Below are 19983 nucleotides of genomic sequence, written 5' to 3'. Positions count from 1 at the left end.
ATGTGTCCAAGGACCTAAAGCTACTAGAGTGTAGTTAGAATGTGAAGGGCAAAGGGGTTGTGGCAAGGACAGGCCTGGATATAGGAAGTGATCGCAGCAGGCGTGATTGCCCTTGGAGGTCATTTCAAGGGTTCAGACCTTCCTAAGAGCATAGGAAGCTACTGGGGAGATTTCCTCAGGGCAGTGATAAGAACAGACCTGCATTTTAAAAAACACTTGGCTTTTGTAGGAAATTCATAGTAATGACTGCTGCAATCACCTATAGCTGTTCTGTGCACTTAGACGAAAATCCAAATTCCTCATCTCAGCCTACAAGGCTGTTTGCATTGGACTCCAGCGTCCTGCTGCCACCTCATCAAATGCCATGACCTCCTATTGTCTCTCTAAAACAGGGCAGAATCTTTTCCATCTCAGGACCTTCTAACTTGTAAATTCCCTTTGCCTGGAATGCTTTTCCTTGGTTCATCTCAGAACTGGCTCTTTGTAATCAGAGGTATTTTTTTTTCAGCTTCTGTGTCACCTCCTCAGAGAAGCCTTCTCTCACCCCCCTTCCTAAAATATCCTCCTCCAGTTAATTATTTCCTTCATTGCACTTATCACTGTCTGAAATTATCTTAGGATTTATTCGTCTGCTTGTTTATTGTCTGTGTTTGCATATTAGGATATAAACTTCTGGAGAGCAAAGGCCTTGCTAGTCTAATTTGCTCTTTTATATGACAATGGGTGCTTTGAGGATGGAAGGGGTACAAGGAAACCTGTAGACCAAGTGCAGCAGAAGGCCCAGGATAGAACTCTAAGGAGGGTAAGTGTGCAGGAGGTGAATGACGGAGGGAGAGCAGGCGCTAGAGACTGAAGGAGCATCCAGGCAGAAAGAGCTGCGTCCTGCCACAGAGGGCCATGGAAGAAAGGGTTTCGGGAAGGAGTTCTCGGTCAATAGCAGAAAGTGATGCCTAGAGGATAAGTATAGTGTCCACTGTCTACAGCGAGTTGGGGGCATTGGTAGCCTTGGGAGAAGTGTGTTCTGTGGAGTGATGGGGTGGAAGGCAGATGGCAGTGGAGCACAAGGAGGAGGTGGTGAAATAGAGGGGGTAGATGTACACACCTCCACTCCTCCATGACATGTGACAGTGGGAGATCCAGGGATGGGGCTGGAGTTGGATATGGGGCCTTTGGAGGATTTTTTTTTTTTTTTTTTAATCAAATGGGAGACAGTTGAGCTGTTGGGCTGAAGCTGGAAAAGTTTAAGGAAACGGAGAGATAGGAGATGATATGCAACCTCTGCTTCCTGGGTTCAAGTGATTCTCCTGCCTCAGCCTCCCGAGTAGCTGGGATTACAGGCGCGTGCCGTCACGCCCAGCTAATGTTTGTATTTTTAGCACAGACAGGGTTTCACCATGTTGGCCAGGCTGGTCTTGAACTCCTGACCTCAAGTGATCCACCCACCTGGGCCTCCCAAAGTACTAGGATTACAGGTGTGAGCCACTGCACCCGGCCAGGATATTTACTCAACACTTGTGATTGGCAGACAAGGAACATGGTCCCATCTCCAGGAGGCTGAAGTGTGGTTAGAGTGGCAAGACATGGCAACAAAGGAGAATAACTCAGTGTGTGATAAGCCTACAGGAAATGAGTGCTGTAGTATTTCAGAGGAGAGCAAGATTAACTCCTGATGCTGTGATCAAGGAAGTTTTCATGAGAAGTGGCATTTGATTTGGGACTTGAAAGCAGAGGAGCATTTTACTAGCTGGAAATCTAAGTGATAAAAGAAAATAAAGGAGAAGGAGAGTGCATTTCATGTAAATGGACTGGCATGAACAAATAACGGAAATAATGTATTTTAATCAGTTTATCCTTTTGGCAAAGAAACAGAGACAATTTTTTTTTTTTTTTTTTGGTCTATACTCTAATAAAACACAGCAATTTAGAGTAAGAAAGAGACTTTAGAGATTGTCTTATCAAATGTCCTTGTTTTCCTAGGTATGAAAACTGAGGTGCAGAAAGAAATTACTATTGAAAGTCACAAACTGGTAAGTGACAGAGTTGGGCTCTGGCTCACAAGTGTAGCTTCCACAGTGACATAATTGTACAGGTTTTAAGCATAGAATATATTTAGTAAAACTACATCAAATTTTGTTGATTTATATCAGAAGTGCAAGGGAGTGAAGACTAGATGAATTTTTAGATTTTTTTAAAAAAAGAAATATAGTTGTAATCCCAGTACTTTGGGAGGCTGAGGCAGGAGGATCACTTGAGCCCAGGAGTTCAAGACTAGCCTGGGCAAAAAGTAAGACTTCCTGTTTACAAACAAGCAAAAAATTAGCCAGGTGTGGTGGTGCACCTGTCGTCCCAGCTGCTTGGAAGGCTGAGGTGGGCAGAGCCCACTTAAGCCCATGTGGTTGAAGCTGCAGTGAGCCATATTCACGCCACTTCAGTCTCAATAACCAAGCGAGAACTTGTGTCAAAAAAGAAATACAGTTATGTAGTCATAGTGATTACAATTCCAGCAAAGTTTTGCTACACAGACGTGTCATTGCAACCTACATGAATGGAGAGACAAGAATGATTTGTTATTGAGAGATTAACGGATGACTTCCTGCTACTCACCAGATTTATCCTGGTCTCCTATGTCTTGGCCAAATTAAACCCCAATTGGCCAAAAGTGAAATTGAAAAAAAATCCATGTTAACTCAAAGTATAAATTCACAAAAGAGTGGGAGAAAGATGATGAGAAGGTATTAGTTTCCTATGGCTGCTATAACAAGTTAGCACTTTGGGGGCTTCAAACAACACAGATTTATTATTTTATGGTTCTGAAGACCAGAAGTCCAACACAGGTCTCACTGGACTGAATCAAGTTTTGGCACAGTTGCATTCCTTTCTGGAGGCTGTAGAGGAGAATCTGTTTTCTGCCTTTTCTGACTTCTAAAGACTGCCCACTTTCCTTGGCTTGTGGCCAGTGACATTGCACCTCCCTCAAGGAACTTGATCACCCCCTGACCACAGCTGAAAAAGGTTCTCTGCTCTTAAGACTCATGCGATTAGACCGGGCACAGTGGCTCACGTCTGTAATCCCAGCACTTTGGGGAACCGAGGCAGGCAGATCACTTGAGGCCAGGAGCTCAAGACCAGTCTGGCCAACATGGCAAAACCCCATCTCTACTTTAAAAACTACAAAAATTAACCAGGCAGGCCCCGATAATCCCAGCTATTCGGGAGGCTGAGGCATGAGAATCGCTTGAGTCGGGATGGGAGGCAGAGGTTGCAGTGAGCTGAGATCATGCCACTGCACTCCAGCCCGGGCAACAGAGCAAGACTCCCATCTGAAAAAAAAGAAAAAAGACTCATGTAATTATGTAATTGGATTCAGTAATTGGATAATTCAGGCTGCTCTCCTTATGTCAAAGTCCTTAGCCTTAAAATCTCATCCATAAGGTCCCTTTGTCACAGAAAGAACAATTTCACAGGCTGGCATGAGGATATGGACATATTTGGGGACCCATTATTATTTTGCTTAATACAAAGAAGGAGGAGGAGGAAAAGACATACTGTGAATTATTAGAGAGATGACTTATACATAATTAGAAAAGAAAATCAGCATCGAGAGCCAGTATAAATTCATTAAATCATAGCAGATATTTTCTTATGTAACAGAGTTACTAGGCAAATAGATTTGGGGGATGCCAGAGACAAATTGATCCTCCAGTTTTTCTCTTAGGATGTGCTTGTGGAAAGATAATAGCATTTGTGTAAGGTGTCAGTGCAGCACGTCTATTCACAACTCATTAAACAACTGCTGAAAACTGGGAACAGGCATAAACCTGATGAAGGTCTCCTAGTGTGTCATGGGGCTGTCTGTCCTTGGTCTCTCTATTTGCAGCGTTATCAGTAACCAGGATGAAGACTTAAAGGTCTGATCTGATCTGCAGGTAACACAACAGTATTCAAATCTAAAGAAAATCTCAATACACTGGGAAGAGAAGATGAACACACATGAACTGTTACAATAACAAACGTGAAGTCTGAAATGTCAGGGAGAAAATCAGTTGAATAAAGGAAGGATGGGCCTGAATTTGATGTCAGTTTCTGTGGAAAATAAAAAACAAGGCTGGGTGCGGTGGCTCACACCTGTAATCCCAGCACTTTGGGAGGCCGAGGTGGGTGGATCACCTGAGATCAGCAGTTCAAGACCAGCCTGGCCAACACAGTGAAACACTGTCTCTACTAAAAAATATAAAAAAATTACCCAAGCATGGTGATGGGCACCTGTAGTCTCAGCTACTTGGGAGGCTGAGGCAGGAGAATCACTTGAACTCAGGAGGCAGAGGTTCTAGTGAGCCGAGATCGCACCACTGCACTCCAGCCTGGGCGACAAAGAGACACTATGTTTCAAAAATAAAGCAATTGCTGTGTCTGTGAAAATAAAAATGATATTAAGGGCATCAATTAGCAATTTTTTTTTTCCTTTTTGAGATGAAGTGCAGTGGTGCTATCTCTACTCACTTCAACCTTTGCCTCCCGGGTTCAAGAGATTCTTGTGCTTCAGCCTCCCTAGTAGCTAGGACTATAGGCATACACCCCTACGCCTGGCTAATTTTTGTAGTTTTAGTAGAGATGGAGTTTCACCATGTTGGCCAGGCTGGTCTTGAACTCCTGACCTTGAGTGATCTGCCCACCTCAGCCTCCCAAAGTGTTGGGTGTGAGCCAATGCGCCCAGCCCAATGGCAATTTTTTGAGCATCTACTATGTACCAAGTACTGTGCTAAGGGGCTTTACATGTCATATATTTTCACCCTTACCAAAAAATCTATAAGGAAATAATGATTATCTCTGTTTCACAGATGAAGTTAGAGTTCAGAGATGTGAAGCAACTTGTCCAAGATTACAAAATCATCTATCTATATGAACTTGAGTCTGACTCCAAAGACCATGCTCATATAGCAGAATGACAGAAGTGTTTTCAAAGGCCAAGGAATTGTAGTTGCATTAGAAAAAGTCAGTATCAGCCGGGCGCAGTGGCTTACGCCTGTAATCCCAGTGCTTTGGGAGGCCGAGGTGGGCAGATCACCTGAGGTCAGGAGTTAGAGACCACCCTGACCAACATGGAGAAACCCTATCTCTACTAAAAATACAAGATCAGCCAGGTGTAGTGGTGTGTGCCTGCGATCCCAGCTACTCAGCAGGCTGAGGCAGGAGAATCACTGGAACCTGGGAGGCAGAGGTTGCAGTGAGCCGAGATCGCACCATGACATTCCAGCCTGGGCAACAAGAGTGAAATTCCGTCTAAGAGAAAGAAAAAAAAAGTCAGTAACCAGGTCATTCTAGAAGATAGAAATAGAAATGTGATACATTTTCTATTTTGATCTCCTCACTCGAAGAGGGGCTTTGACAAACTTGAATGTGTTTAGAGGAGTGTGACCAGGGTTCTGAGTGTTTTAGATGCTAAATCATATGAGGAGTAATTGAGTGAACTTCGTATGTTTTGCCAAAAAATCTTGAGGTCAAGGTGGACAGCACAAAAACTTAATACTCCCTAAAAATATGTGAAGACAGAACCAAATTTTCTCTTCTGGAAGTAGTGCAGAGGCAATTTCAATTCAAGAGAACTTGATCATAATGATTTATGTCATGAAGTCACCATTCAAGGACAGGCTTAGTGTGAGTTTCTTGGAAGTAGCAACAAAAGTGCTTTCATCTTTGGAGTTAAATAAGTGGTGCTTGGCAAGAACAGGTGCTCAATTTGTGTCTGTTGAATACATGAACAAGTGACTTTGTCAGGGACATCATACAAGATGTTAGCAAATGGAGAAGCAAGTTAGAAGAGGTGAACTTTAGAGTTATTTCGAAGTTCGGGATTTTTCTTTGATTTTAGATTGTTGACTTGAGATAAGCAGGGGAAACAAGCTCTGGGTCTGCTGCCTTTTTTTTTTTTTTTTTTTTTTTTGCCTCATTGGTAAGTCAAAGCAAAATTCTAACGCCGTGATTGACACTGAGTTCTAATGACCTGAATATCAACATCAAAAGTATTTCATATTTGCATTACAAATAGGTCTCTTTCTAAACACGTTGACATTTTAATTGTTCCTTAAAAAATTTTTTTTTGGCTGGGCATGGTGGCTCACGCCTGTAATCCCAGCACTTTGGGAGGTTGAGGCGGGCGCATCACCAGGTCAGGAGATCAAGACCATCCTGGCTAACACAGTGAAACCCTGTCTCTACTAAAAAATACAAAAAATTAGCCAGGCGTGGTGGTGGGCGCCTGTAGTCCCAGCTACCCAGGAGGCTGAGGCAGGAGAATAGCATGAACCCAGGAGGTGGAGCTTGCAGTGAGCCAAGATCCCACCACTGCACTCTAGCCTGGGCGACAGAGCAAGACTCCGTCTCAAAAAACAAAAAAGAATTTTTTTTTTAGAGACAGGGTCTCACTTTGTCACCCAGGCTAAAGTGCACTGGTACCATCATAGCTCACTGCAGCCTCAAACTCCTGACCGCAATTGATCCTCCAGAATCACGAGATTACAGGCACAAGCTATTGTGCCCAGCTGACATTTTAATTGTTCTTGAGTTGCCCCCACTATTTTTTTTTTTCTACATTCTTGCAGGGTTAAATCATAGAAAAACAAATTAAATTTGTAATCTAGCCAATTTCCGTAAACAAGCTGGCAGTATAAGGGTCCTGAGGGGTTGTAGCTACGACAACAGCTGCCTAGAATGAAGTAGAATCTGTTTAGAGGGCTCATGTAGGAAGGGAGTCAGACATTGTGGAGCAGTAAAGATGACCAGGAGGATACAGACAGGGAAGGGGATATCACAGAACTGGCCCAGAGTCAGCGTGACCTACATTTTACAATCTGAAGAACTCCAATAAAGGCCACTGTCCAGCTTGAATGTATTCAAAATAATGTTGAGGCCATATACATGTATGTCAAAATCCTATCTTTAATACAACCGAATATGTTAATATTACTTCTTTGTGGTTCCAATGGAGCAGACAGCTGAATTTCTCTTAATATTTTTGCCTATCTTTTGTGCTATGTTGATGCTCAGCTGTTGGACCCCATTAGTTGGATCCCATTAAGTTAGCAAGATTGCTATCCTTTTAGATCCCCACACACCAGTATTTTATACTCAGTTATTTGGAACCCTTGCTATTATTAACTCTTACAAAGTTTATTATAATATGAGACCATGTCACCACAGGCACTTAGAAGTGACTTATATGTAGAGTTATTTAGCCCTTTGGAATATGCCTCGTTGGAATTTAATCCTTAAGAATTTCCAAGTTGTTTGCCGTTACATTCATTCTAGCTATCAACCACTTCCTCCTTCGTCCTGGTGCCTGAAATTTCCACTTTTAGGGTTATTCTTTAGTTTTCAGATAACTCTGTTTACTTGGGAAGAGTAATCTACTAAGGCACCATGATAGAGTTCGTTTATCAGATTAGTTTGCCTCTCTTTCCTAGCATCCTTTGTTTATCACTCAGGGTCTCTTTAGGAAAATGATGGCATTTTCAAGCTGAATAATTGGGGAGATTTTATTTATTTATTTATTTATTTATTATTTTTTGAGACGGAGTTTCACTCTTGTTGCCCAGGCTGAAGTGCAGTGGCACGATCTCGGCTCACCGCAACCTCTGCCTTCTGGGTTCAAGTGATTCTTCTGCCTCAGCCTCTGGAGTAGCTGGGATTATAGGCATGTGCCACCATGCCTGGCTAATTTTGTATTTTTAGTAGAGATGGGGTTTCTCCATGTTGGTCAGGCTGGTCTCCAACTCCCAACCTCAGGTGATCTGCCCGCCTCGGCCTCCCTAAGAGCTGGGATTACAGGTGTGAGCCACCACGCCTGGCCGTAATTGGGGAGATTTTAATAAAAGAGTTATTTAAAAAGTGTGTATGGCTTAGGAAAAGTAAGAAGGACTAGGACAGTACCCCTGGCTAGTATCAGCAAGCCTTCCTTACCACACCTGGCCCTGATAGGTAGGGAGGGCCATTGCTGGAACTTGGAGAGGTAGTTGGTAAAGGGATGAAGCAGAGAGTGAGCTGGAGAATAAATACCTGGATGTCATTCTCCTCTCTCCTTCTATCTACTGGTAGTCTTTCTCATGAGCTAAACCAAAGCAAAACCAGAGGGCAAGGAAGCCCATTGGCTTAGTCCATATAGGTCAGTCTCCTGGGGTGGGATGGACAGTGGATCTGGAGGGGGCAAAAAGAAGAAATCTAGCCTAACCTGTAACAAAGTTGATGTTCCCAGGGCACTGTGCTTGACCTCTTCCTTACACCAGCTGTTCCCCCATGCCATTTCTTCTTTTTTCTTTTTAATTTTGAGATGGAGTTTTGCTCTTGTTGCCTAGGCTGGAGTGCAATGGCGCGATCTCGGCTCACACCATCCTCCTCCTCCCAGATTCAAGCGATTCTCCTGCCTCAGCCTCCTGAGTAGCTGGGATTACAGGCATGTGCCACCATGCTTAGTTAATTTTGTATTTTTAGTAGAGAAAGGGTTTCTCCATGTTGGTCAGGCTGGTCTCAAGCTCCTGACCTCAGGTGATCCGCCTGCCTCAGCCTCCCAAAGTGCTGGGATTACAAGTGTGAGCCACCACGCTCGCCCTCACTATGCCATTTCTTTCTTTCTTTCTTTCTTTTTCTTTCCTTCCTTCCTTCCCTCCCTCCCTCCCTCCCTCGCTCTCTCTCTCTCTTTCTCTCTCTCTTTCTTTCTCTCTCTCTCTCCCTCCCTCCCTCCCTTCCTTCCTTCCTTCCTTCCTTCCTTCCTTCCTTCCTGCCTTCCTGCCTTCCTTCCTGCCTTCCTTCCTTGCTTCCTTTCACAGTCTTGCTCTGTCACCCAGGCTGGAGTGCAGTGGCGCAATCTCAGCTCACTGCAAGCTCAGCCTCCTGGATTCACACCATTCTCCAGCCTCCCAAGTAGCTGGGACTACAGGCATCCGCCACCATGCCCAGCTCATCATACCATTTCATTTATGGTTTTTACTACTCCCCCCACTCCATATGCCAAAGTCAAAATAAATCCACCTGGTCTTTCCATATGCACTTCATCCTCAACGTGCCCTGAGCAAACTCATTAAAACTCATCGTCGCTATGCCCTTTATCCAACCTGCTTCTCCTCTCATATTGTATCCTAGTTAAGATATCACTATCCTGGTGCCCAAATCAGAAATCCAAAAATTATTTCATACCATAACCTTTTCCTTAGCCCCAATATCCAATCATCAATTCTGCTGATTTTATCTGTAAGCTATTTCTCCATATAGCTACTTTTTTGCCACTCCCACTTTTCTGGTTTAGGTCATCACTGCCTCTTATAACATGTCTCTTGGCCTCTAGTGAGTTCCTCTTGAAACAGTTAGTCACATTGCTATCAGAGGGAACATTTAGAAATAAAATATATTTCGTTCATTCATTTATTTGGAAATGATGTTGTGCTAAGCATTGGACATTTGGGAATGAATAGATATGTTCTCTGCATTCAGTTGTATCTTGTGACAGAAGAGAGACAGAAGTACAGATTGATAGGTGCAATGGCAGAATTATAAACAAGGCATTTAGCTTATAATAGGGGTAAAGGTGGTAGAGAAAGCAACACATACGTTAATCCCTGAACGACTAACAGGTGTTAACCAGGTGAAGAGAAGGAGAGTAGAGACAGCCAGGGAAAGAAATTTCAGACTATGTGGGCAAGCTGGTACCAGTTCTGGAGTGAAAGAGGGCATAAAGAGCTGGAGGAATTGAAAGTAATACATTGTGTGTGAAGCAGAAAGTGTGAAATCAGTATCAGATGATGAATTTTGTTGAGAACTTTGGACTTTATCTCAAAGATTATGGAGACCCCTGGAGGACTTTAGGTTGAAGCTTGATATGATCATATGTGTGCTTTGGAGGGATTGTTCTTGCAGTTATTTGGTGAATAGACTTGAAAGGGGATAAGACTAGAGGCAAATGAGCCAACTGTAAAGAGCTCTGATTGAACTAAAGAAGTGGCACTGGCTATGGAGTGATCAGAAATATATTAAAGTGAGATTATTTATAGGACACATTAAAAAAGACTGAATTTGGAGTGTAAAGGAGTGAAAGGAACCAAGACTGATGCTTAGGACCCTAGCTTGAGCAATTGGGTGGACAGTGCTAATATTCACTAAGGTAGGAAATTTGGAAAGATGAGGTGTAGGAGAATCAGGTGATGAACTTGATTTTGGACATGTTGAATTTGTGATTCCTATGGGCCATTTACGTGGAGATGAGTTGGGTGCTCATGTCTAGATTTTCAACTATGATAGAAGATGAAACTTCTCAAGGAATGCCTATTGAATGAAAATGGACTCCAGGAAGGACCAACATATAAAGCTTATTGGAGGAAAGAAAGAATAAGTGTTTAGTAAACTAGGAGGAAAAATTTTCAGTTCACTTTATCTACCGAATCAAGGCCAAGTTCTTAAGTTAAAACTTTCTCTTCAACTTCATCTCAGGCCCATTCCCAACTTAATATTTTAAGCTCTGTTAGTACCAAACTGCTGCTGATCCTCCATGTATATGGCGTCTGTTTCTTGGATGTCTATTTACTGCTTGCTTTCAGTGTTTGCTTTGCCTGAAATACCTGTTCCTCCTCCTCCTCCTCCTTCTCTGTTCTCCTCTTCCTTCTCCTCCTCCTCCTCCTCTCTTCTCCTCTTCCTTCTCCTCCTCCTCCTCTTCCTCCTCCTCCTCTTCCTCCTCCTCCTCCTCTTCCTCCTCCTCCTTCTTCCTCTCCTTTCTACTTTCCTTTCTTCTCTCTTCTTTTTTTTTGTAACGACAAGGTCTCACTATGTTGCCTAGGCTGGTCTTGAACTCCTGGCCTGAAGTGATCCTCTCACCTTGGACTGCCAAAGTGATGGGATTTGGCAGCACTGAGCCAAATCCCACGTGTGAGCCACTGAGCCTGGCCTGTTCTTCCTTCTTTATATGCTTAAAAACCTTCAAAATTATCTCAAGATTATTCACTCCAGGAAGAACTTGAGCCTCATTGATTGAATTGGTGTACTTCTCCTCCCTTCCTATCGCTTTTTCTTTATGTGTCTATCCTAGCACTTCTCACACAGTATTGAATTCATCTATCCACCTGGCTCATCATACAAATTGTTCCCTGAGTTCAAGGATCATGCTGCATGCTGGATTCCCCAGGAAGCTGCTTCTGAGATGGAGTTTAGTGACCAAAATATGTATGTGGGCCTTTGGGTCATCACCTGTGGAAAGGAAGACAAGGAAACAGGAATGGACCTAAGGTGAAGTGAAGCTCTGATGCAAACCTGACAACTGTCTCACCTGACACCGTGAAGAGCTCTGGAGCTGGAATGGCCTTCCGTTGTTCTGAATTGGTGTGAGGTAGCTAGGTCTTTATACCCCTGCCACCACCCATTATTAGGTATGGGCCAACCAGGAAGGGGCGTGACCATGAGTGATGCAGCTCTGCAGCTGAAGCAGTACCTGAAGAGGCTGACAGCTGAGGGCCGTCTGCTGACAGCGCTCCCTGCAGCTGGGCAGCACATCCTTTCTCAAAAGGGGATCAAGGCAGTTGCATCTCCATGTCCACCACGGACTATATATTTTTTCTTTGCATTCCTAGGGCCTCCCATGGTATGTGGCACATAGTAGGCAAAACTGGAGGTCTGTGGGGCAAATTCAGCTGGTAGATGAGTATTGTGTTTTCACCCACAAAGGGATTTCTAAAAATTAGTTGGCAACATTTAAAAATAAAAAGATTTCACATTGAAATGATCATATTTTCTAGCTTTTCTTGAAAAATCCAAACATCTGGCCAAAACTAGATCTTTTTCTGAGGTGGAAACTGTAGACTGGAGCTGAGCCAAGATTGTCCTCAGACAGGCTTGTGAGCTCCAGGTCTCCAGACACGCACCTTCCCCACTCCTTGAGGCATGGAGCCCTGCCTGCTGCATGCATTTACGTTACCTGTTACCTGTAGTCCTTTGAGTTTGCCACCCCTATTAGTTATTAAAGAAATGTTTATTGAACTGAGCAAACATGAACATCACTGCATTACACTTCTCAAGGGATATTCATGTACATTCACTTATTTAATCCTTAAAACAACCCTGAAAACTAGGTGGTCTGATCACCCGCATTTTACAGATGCAGCACTCTGAATCTCCTGAGTGGCTCAAGCAATCCTCCCAGATCTCTAGCCTCCGAAAGTAGTTGGGACTACAGGTGCATGTTACCATGCCTGGCTAATTTTTTTATTATTTTATTTTGTGGAGATGGGGTCTCACTCTGTTACCCAGGCTGGTCTCCAGCTCCTGTGCTTAAGCAGTGCTCCTGCCTCGGCCTTTCAAAGTGCTTGGATTGCAGGTGTGCTCAATCCACATTTCCTTTTTATTAGAAATAACGTTCTTGGCTTCATTCCTGAAAGAAATTGAAATTTTTTTAAGTTAGCAGCAATAATTGTGACCTATTTATGGGGTACCGGTGATATTTTGATATATGCATTCAATGTGTAATGATCAAATTGGGATAATTGGGATAGCTCTTACCTCAAATAGATATCATTTCTTTGTGTTGGGAACATTCCAAATGTTCCAGCTATTTTGAAATATATAATACATTATTGATAACTATAGTCACCCTGCTGTGCTATTGAATACTAGAATGTATTCTCTCTGATATAGACTATTTCATGTGACACAGTATTACCAAGGCTGAGTCTCTTCATCCCATCCTTAAACCTCTAAAAAACATGTTTTGTTTTTGGACAGGGTCTCACTATGTTGCCCAGGCTGGAGTGCAGTGGCACGATCTTGGCTTACTGCAGCCTCTACCTCCTGGGCTCAACCAATCCTTCCACCTCAGCCTCTTGAGTAGCTGAGACTTCAGGTGTGCACCACACCCGGCTAAGTTTTTGTAGAGACAAAGTTTCACCATGTTGCCCAGGCTGGTCTCAAACTTCTGGGCTTAAGTGATCTGCTCTCCTTGGCCTCCCAAAGTGCTGGAATTACAGCTGTGTAATCCACTGTGCCTGGACTGAGAAACATTTTAAAGTTTAATTCGTATGATCACAGAATACTTATTTCAGATGGGAGAGATTTCAAGTATATGGATATAAAGATGGAGAATATAAAATTGTATAATCATAATTTCCATCATGTTGTGTAAATCATATAATGAAGTCTCAGAGGTGACTTTACTACTTTGTAATTTGAATTCACATATAGATTTTGTAAAACTAGAACTTGGAAACAGTTCTTGAAAACATGATTAATATGAGTTTTTGGTGGAGGATAGCACAACTATTAAGTGGAAAATTACTAATAGCAATTTCCTTAGGTTTCATTAGTTGATGTAAATATAATATAGTTAGATAATCTTTTACCACAGTGTAACTCTATCTATCTACCTGCCTACCTGCCTATTTATTTGCCTGCCTATATTTGAGGGATACATACTCTTATGGACTGAATTGTGTTCCCCGCCAGATTCATACACTGAGGCCCAAACCCCCAAAGTAACTGTATTGGAGATAAGGCCTATATGGAGGTGATTAAGGCTAAATGAGGTCATAAGGTGAATCCCTAATCTCACAGGACTGGGGTCCTTATAAAAACAGGGAGAGCTACCAGAGTGCTCTCTTTCTGTCTTCCTCAATGCCCACAGAGGAAAGGCCATGAGAGAACATAGCAGGAAGGCAGCTGTCTAAAAGCCAGAAGGAGAGGCCTTAACCCAAACCACCCTCCTGGCATCTTGATCTTCGGCTTCTAGCCTCCAGAGCTGTTGTTTCAGCTACCTACTATGTGGTATTTTGTGATGGCGACCTGAGCAGACATATATAGCAGAGGTGGGAAGACATGCATCGGGGTGATAAATACCACGTTAAGATAGGGCCTAACTCTAGGGCCAAGAGTGGGAATGAAACAGAAGACAGGTAAGCATGGGGACCCAAAACATTGCAGAGTTTTAAAGCTAAACATGATCCAATTCCTACTAAAATTCTTCTTTTTTTTGGTAGGGGGTGCAGACAGGATCTCACTCTGTTGCCCAGGCTGGGGTACAGTGGTGCAATCTCGGCTCACTGCAACCTCTACCTCCCAGGTTTGAGCGATTCTCCTTCCTCAGCCTCCTGAGTAGCTGGGATTACAGGCGTGTGCCACCACACCTGGCTATTTTTTGTATTTTTGTAGAGATGGGGTTTTGCCATGTTGGCCAGGCTGGTCTCAAACTCCTGACCTTAAGCAATCCACCCGCCTCAGCCTTCCAAAGTGCTGGGGTTACAGGCATGAGCCACCACATCTGGCCTTAAAATTATTCTTTAATCAAAACAACCAAAGTATACTTCGGCTCCTATATGAGAAATAGTATGAGGCCAGGTGCAGTGGCTCACACCCGTTATCCCAGCACTTTGAGAGGCTTAGGTAGGTGGATCACGAGGTCAGGAGTTCGAGACCAGCCTGGCCAATGTGATAAAACACCGTTTCTACTAAAAATACAAAAATTAGCCGGGCATGGTGGCAGGCGCCTGTAGTCCCAGTTACTTGGGAAGCTGAGGCAGAAGAATCGGCTGAACCCAGGAGGCAGAGGTTGCAGTGAGCCGAGATCATGCCACTGCATTCCAGCCTGTGCGACAGAGCAAGACTCCATCTCAAAACAACAACAAAACAAAACAAAACAAACCCCCCCCCCCCCGCCCAAAATGGAAATAGTATGAACAGGGACCCAGTGCAAGGAGAAACCAGTAAGGAGATGGTCACCTTAGTGCAGGTGAGATATTATGGTAGCCTGGACTAGGGTGCCAAGAATTCAGAGGTGAAAAGTAAACACATTCAAGATATATTTTGCAGGTAGAGTTGGGATGCTGATGGATTGGACGTGGAGTGTGAGGATAAGAGAAGAATAAAGGATGACACTAAAGTTTGGGGCCTGCACAATTGGTTGAATGGTATTTTGAAAGCAGAAAACTATGATAGAAAGAGTTCTGGTTTGCTCTGAAGTTTAAAATGCCTATGAGGCCACTCGGTTGATATACTAAGTTTGTAGTTTGATATACAAGTTCAGACACCAGTGGAGGGGTCAGAGACAGAAATACAACATATACCAATGAATCAATGATGACATTCATTATAAAACACAGCCTGGGGGCAGGCGCGGTGGCTCACGCCTGTAATCCCAACACCTTGGGAGACTGAGGCGGGCGGATCACGAGGTCAGGAGATCAAGACCATCCTGGCTAACACAGTGAAACCCCGTCTCTACCAAAAATACAAAAAAATTAACTGGGCATGGTGGCGGGTGCCTGTAGTCCCAGCTACTCGGGAGGCTGAGGCCTGAGAATGGCGTGAACCCGGGAGGCGAGAGGCAGAGCTTGCAGTGAGCAGAGATGGCGTCACTGCACTCCAGCCTGGGCACAAAAACCAAAACAAACAAAAACAACAAACAAACAAACAAAAACCCAGCCTGGGCAACATGGAGAAATTCCATCTCCACAAAAAATGCAAAAATTAGTTGGGCTTGGTGGCACATGCCTGGAGTCCCAGCTACTTGGGAGGCTGAGTCAGGAGGATTGCTTGAGCCTGCGAGGTGGAGGTTATAGTAAGCCAAAATCATGCCACTGCACTCTAGATTGGATGACAGAGTGAGACACTGTCAAAAAAAAATAAATAAAAATAAATAAATAAATAAAATAAATCCTAAATATCTCTGCACCTAACAACAGAGTTCCAAAATATATTATAAATTCAGAGGAGTAATAGACAAATCCATTTAATATAGAGAACTTGAAACATCTCTAACTAATTAACAGAAAATGTGGACAGAAAACCAACAAATATACAGAACACCTGAGCAACCAGTTCCCATTTATAGAACACCTCACACAACAGCAAAATACACTCTTTTCAATTGCACCTTGAGTATTCACCAAGATATACTATAAATGTATGTTTTCTGTTCATAACAGAATTAAACTAGAAACTAATAATAAAGATACCTGGAAAACCATCAAATATTTGCAAATAAAAATATACTAAATAATTTATGTGTCAAAGAAGACACCTACTAGGAAGTTATACAATATTTTTAACTGAGCCAGGCATGGTTGCTTGCACCTGTGATCCCAGCTACTTGAGAGGCTGAGGCAGGAAGATCGCTTGAGGCCAGGAGTTCGAGACCAATCTGGGCAGCATAGTGAGACCCCATCTACAAAAACCAAAAAATTAGCTGGATGTGGTGGCATGTGCCTGTGTTCCCAGCTACTTGGGAGGCTGAGGCAGGAGGATTGCTTGAGCCCAGGAGTTGAAGGCTGCAGTGAGCTATGATTGCACCACTGCACTCCAGCCTGGGTGACATAGTGAAGTCCCATCTCTAAAAAAAAAGAAGAAAGGTCTCAAGTCAGTAATCTGTTTTCACCTAAAAAACCTAAGAAAGGCCACTGTACTCTCACATAATAGCAATAAACAACAGGAAACAAAAATCAAAATTAGTACCATTTACAATACCTAAAAAATGGAAAGAAAAAAATATTTGGATATAAAGTTACCAGGATCTGTATGTGGAAAACTACAAAACAGTGATGAAATAAAGAAATATTATTTTCGCTGGGCATGGTGGCTCATGCCTGTAATCCCTGCATTTTGGGATGCTGAGGCAGGCGGATCACTTGAGGTCAGGAGTTCAAGACCAACCTGGGCAACCTGGTGAAACCCTCTCTCTACCAAAATACAAAAATTAGCCGGGCGTGGTGGTGTGTGCCTGTAATCCCAGCTACTCTGGAGGCTGAGGCAGGAGAATTGCTTGAGCCTGGGAAGCGGAAGTTGCAGTGAGCCGAGATCATACCACTGCACTCCAGCCTGGGTGACAGAGCTAGACTCCGTCTCCAAAAAAAAAAAAAAAAGAGGAAGAAAAGAAAAGAAATATTATTTTCATAATTGAAAAATTCAATATAGTTAAGATGTCAGTTCCCTCCAGTTTGATGTATAGATTTGATGCTGTTCCAACCAAAATCCCAGCAGGGGTTTTGTATCTATTGACAAACTAATTTTAAAATTTATATGGATAGCTGGACGTGGTGGTTCACGCCTATAATTCTAGCACTTTGGTTGCCAAGGTGGGCAGATCACTTGAGGCCAGGAGTTTGAGACCAGCCTGGCCAACATGGTGAAACCCTGTCTCTTCTAAAAATATAAAAAATTAGCCAAGCATGGTGGTGCTTGCCTGAAATCTCAGCTATTCAGGAGGCTGAGGCAGGAGAATCTCTTGAACCCAGGAGGCGGAGGTTGCAGTGAGCCGAGATTGAGCCATTACACTCTAGCCTGGGCAATATACTCAGACCCTGTCTCAAAAAAGAAAAACAAAAGTATAATGGAAAGGCAAAAATGTGGAATATCCAATACAATTTTGAAAATGAGCAAAGTTGAGGGACTCATACTACCTGATCTCAGGCCTTGGAATAAAGCTACAGTCATCAAGACAATGAAATACGGGTGAGCAGACAGACACACAGTTCAATAAAATGGAGTAGAGACTTCATATAGATTCACAAAAATATGGTCAGTTGATTTTTGGAAAAGGTACAAAGCCAATTCAATAGAGAATGAATACCGTCTTCAAAAACTGGTGTTTGAACAATTGGGCATCCATGTGCAAAAAAAAGAAAGAAAAGAATGAACCTTGACCTATACTTCACAGTTTAGACAAAATTACCCCACAATGGATAATAGACTTCAATGTAAAACATAAAGGTTTTGAAAAAAATCTAGGAAAAAAATCTTAATGGCCTTGAGTTGGCAAAGATTTTCTACACATGCTACCATAAGCAAGATTTATATGAGAAAAATAGATAAATTAGACTACCATAATTAAAATTTTTGACTTTGTCCATGTTGCTGTTAAGAGGATAAAAAGACAAGTCACAGGGTGGAAAAAAATATCCACACATCATATATTTGACAAAGGGTTTGAACTTAAAACATATAAAGAACTCTCAAAACTCAACTATAAGCCAAAAAAAAAGCCAATTGGGCGCAGTGGCTCACGCCTGTAATCCCAGCACTTTGGGAGGCCGAGGCGGGTGGATCACCTGAGGTCAGGAGTTCAAGAAGAGACAGGTCAACATTGTCAAACACCATTACTTTACCAAAGGAAACACATAGATGCTATATTAGTTCATTTTCACACTGCTATAAGGATGCTACCTGAGACTGGGTAATTTGTGAAGAAAAGAGGCTTAATTGACTCACTGTTCCACATGGCTGGGGAGGCCTCAGGAAATTTACAATCATGGTGAAAGGTAAAGGGGAAGCAAGGCATGTCTTACACGGTGGCAGGAGAGAGGCAAACAAAGAACTGCCAAACATTTTTAAAACCATCAGCTCTCGTGACAGCTCCCTCACTATCATGAGAACAGTGCAGAGGAAACCACCCCCATGATCCAATCACCTCCCATCAGGTCTCTCTCCTGACATGTGGGATTACAATTCGAGATGAGATTTGGGTAGGGACACAGAGCCAAACCATATCAGATGGCAAGTAAGTGCATCGAAAAATTCTCAACATCATTAGGCAGTCGCTGTTAGGAAAAGGCAAATTATAATCACAGTGAGATATACTCTACATGTATTAGAATAACTAAAATAAAAAACAGACAAGTGACAATACCAAGTCTTGATGAAGTTGCATAACAACTGGAATTATCTTATTGCTATGGGAATGCAAAATGGTACAGCCATTCCGAAAAAGTTTTACAGTTTCTTATAAAATTAAACATATATTTACCATATGATTCAGCCATACCACTGTTGGCTGTTTATCCTAGAGAATTATAAGCTTATGTTCACACAAAAAGTTGTACAAGAATGTTTATAGCAGCTTTATTTGTATTTGCCCCAAAGTGAAGTGAAACAACCCAAATGTTCTTTTTTTTTTTAAGACGGAGTTTCACTCTTATTGCCCAAGCTGGAGTGCAATGGCGCAGTCTCCCCTTACCACAACTTCCACCTCCCCGGTTCAAGCGATTCTCCTGCTTCAGCTTCCCGAGTAGCTGGGATTACAGGAATGCGCCACCACACCTGGCTAATTTTGTATTTTCAGTAGAGACTGGGTTTCTCCATGTTGGCAGGCTTGTCTCGAACTCCCGACCTCAGGTGATCCACCAGCCTCAGCCTCCCAAAATCCTACTGGGATTACAGGCATGAGTCACCATGCCCGGCCCAAATGTTCTCTAATGAGCAAATGGATAGCCAAACTTTGGTACCTTCATGCAGTAGAATATTACTCAGCGATAGAAAGAACAAACTTTGATACATGCAACAACATGGATGAATTTCAAAGTCATTATGCTAAGTGAAAAAAGCCAAATTCCCGAGTTTGCATACCGTGTGATTCCATTTATATGTCATTCTGTATAAGCTGAAGATACGGAGATGGAGAACAGACCAGTTGTTTTCCGTGATCGGTTGTGTGCGTGTGTGTGGACGTGGAGGGGTGTTTGACTAAAAACAGTCTGAGGAAGTTTGGGGAAGTAATGGAACTCTTTTGTGCCTTGATTATGGTTTTGGTTATATGTCTTGTCAACCTGAAATAATCAAAAGGATCAGAATCCAGTTTTTAAAAGTTTATTCGAGAGAAAAGCTAGGAATGGCCCTCCAGGAGATATGGACATCAGAGAAGTGGGGGTCAGTGCTCCAGAATTAAAACTTAACATCGGCCAGGCACAATGGCTCACGCCTGTAATCCCAGCACTTTGGGAGGCCGAGGCTGGTGGATCATGAGGTCAGGAGTTCGAGACCAGCCTGACCAACATGGTGAAACCCCATCTCTACTAAAAATACAAAAATTAGCCAGGCATGGTGGCAGGCACCTGTAATCCCAGCTACTTGGGAGGCTGAGACAGGAGAATCGCTTGAACCTGGGAGGCGAAGGTTGCAATGAGCTGGGATCGCACCACTGCACTCTAACCTGGGCGACAGAGCAAGACTCCATTGCAAAAAAAAAAAATTATATTA

General features: G+C 42.9%; 1 long non-coding RNA gene across 4 annotated transcripts in view; it reads left to right on the top strand.

The window, feature by feature from the left end:
- The window catches only part of LOC103878451, a 76848-nt gene extending 65096 nt beyond the window's left edge, over positions 1-11752 (top strand). For 2 of the 4 annotated variants that reach the window (XR_004177814.1, XR_001895988.3), the window contains 2 exons: positions 1978-2027; positions 11066-11752. This is a non-coding gene — a long non-coding RNA (uncharacterized LOC103878451). Of the gene's footprint in view, positions 1-1977; positions 2028-3877; positions 4070-11065 lie in introns of those variants that run through there. The other 2 variants (XR_004177815.1, XR_001895987.3) reach the window with 1 other exon arrangement.
- Positions 11753-19983: the final 8231 nt, after the last annotated feature.

Source organism: Papio anubis, chromosome 13, assembly GCF_008728515.1.
Source record: "Papio anubis isolate 15944 chromosome 13, Panubis1.0, whole genome shotgun sequence".
NCBI lineage: Eukaryota > Metazoa > Chordata > Mammalia > Primates > Cercopithecidae > Papio > Papio anubis.
Note: the sequence above shows the minus strand (reverse complement) of the source record. Positions and strands in the feature narration are given on the sequence as shown.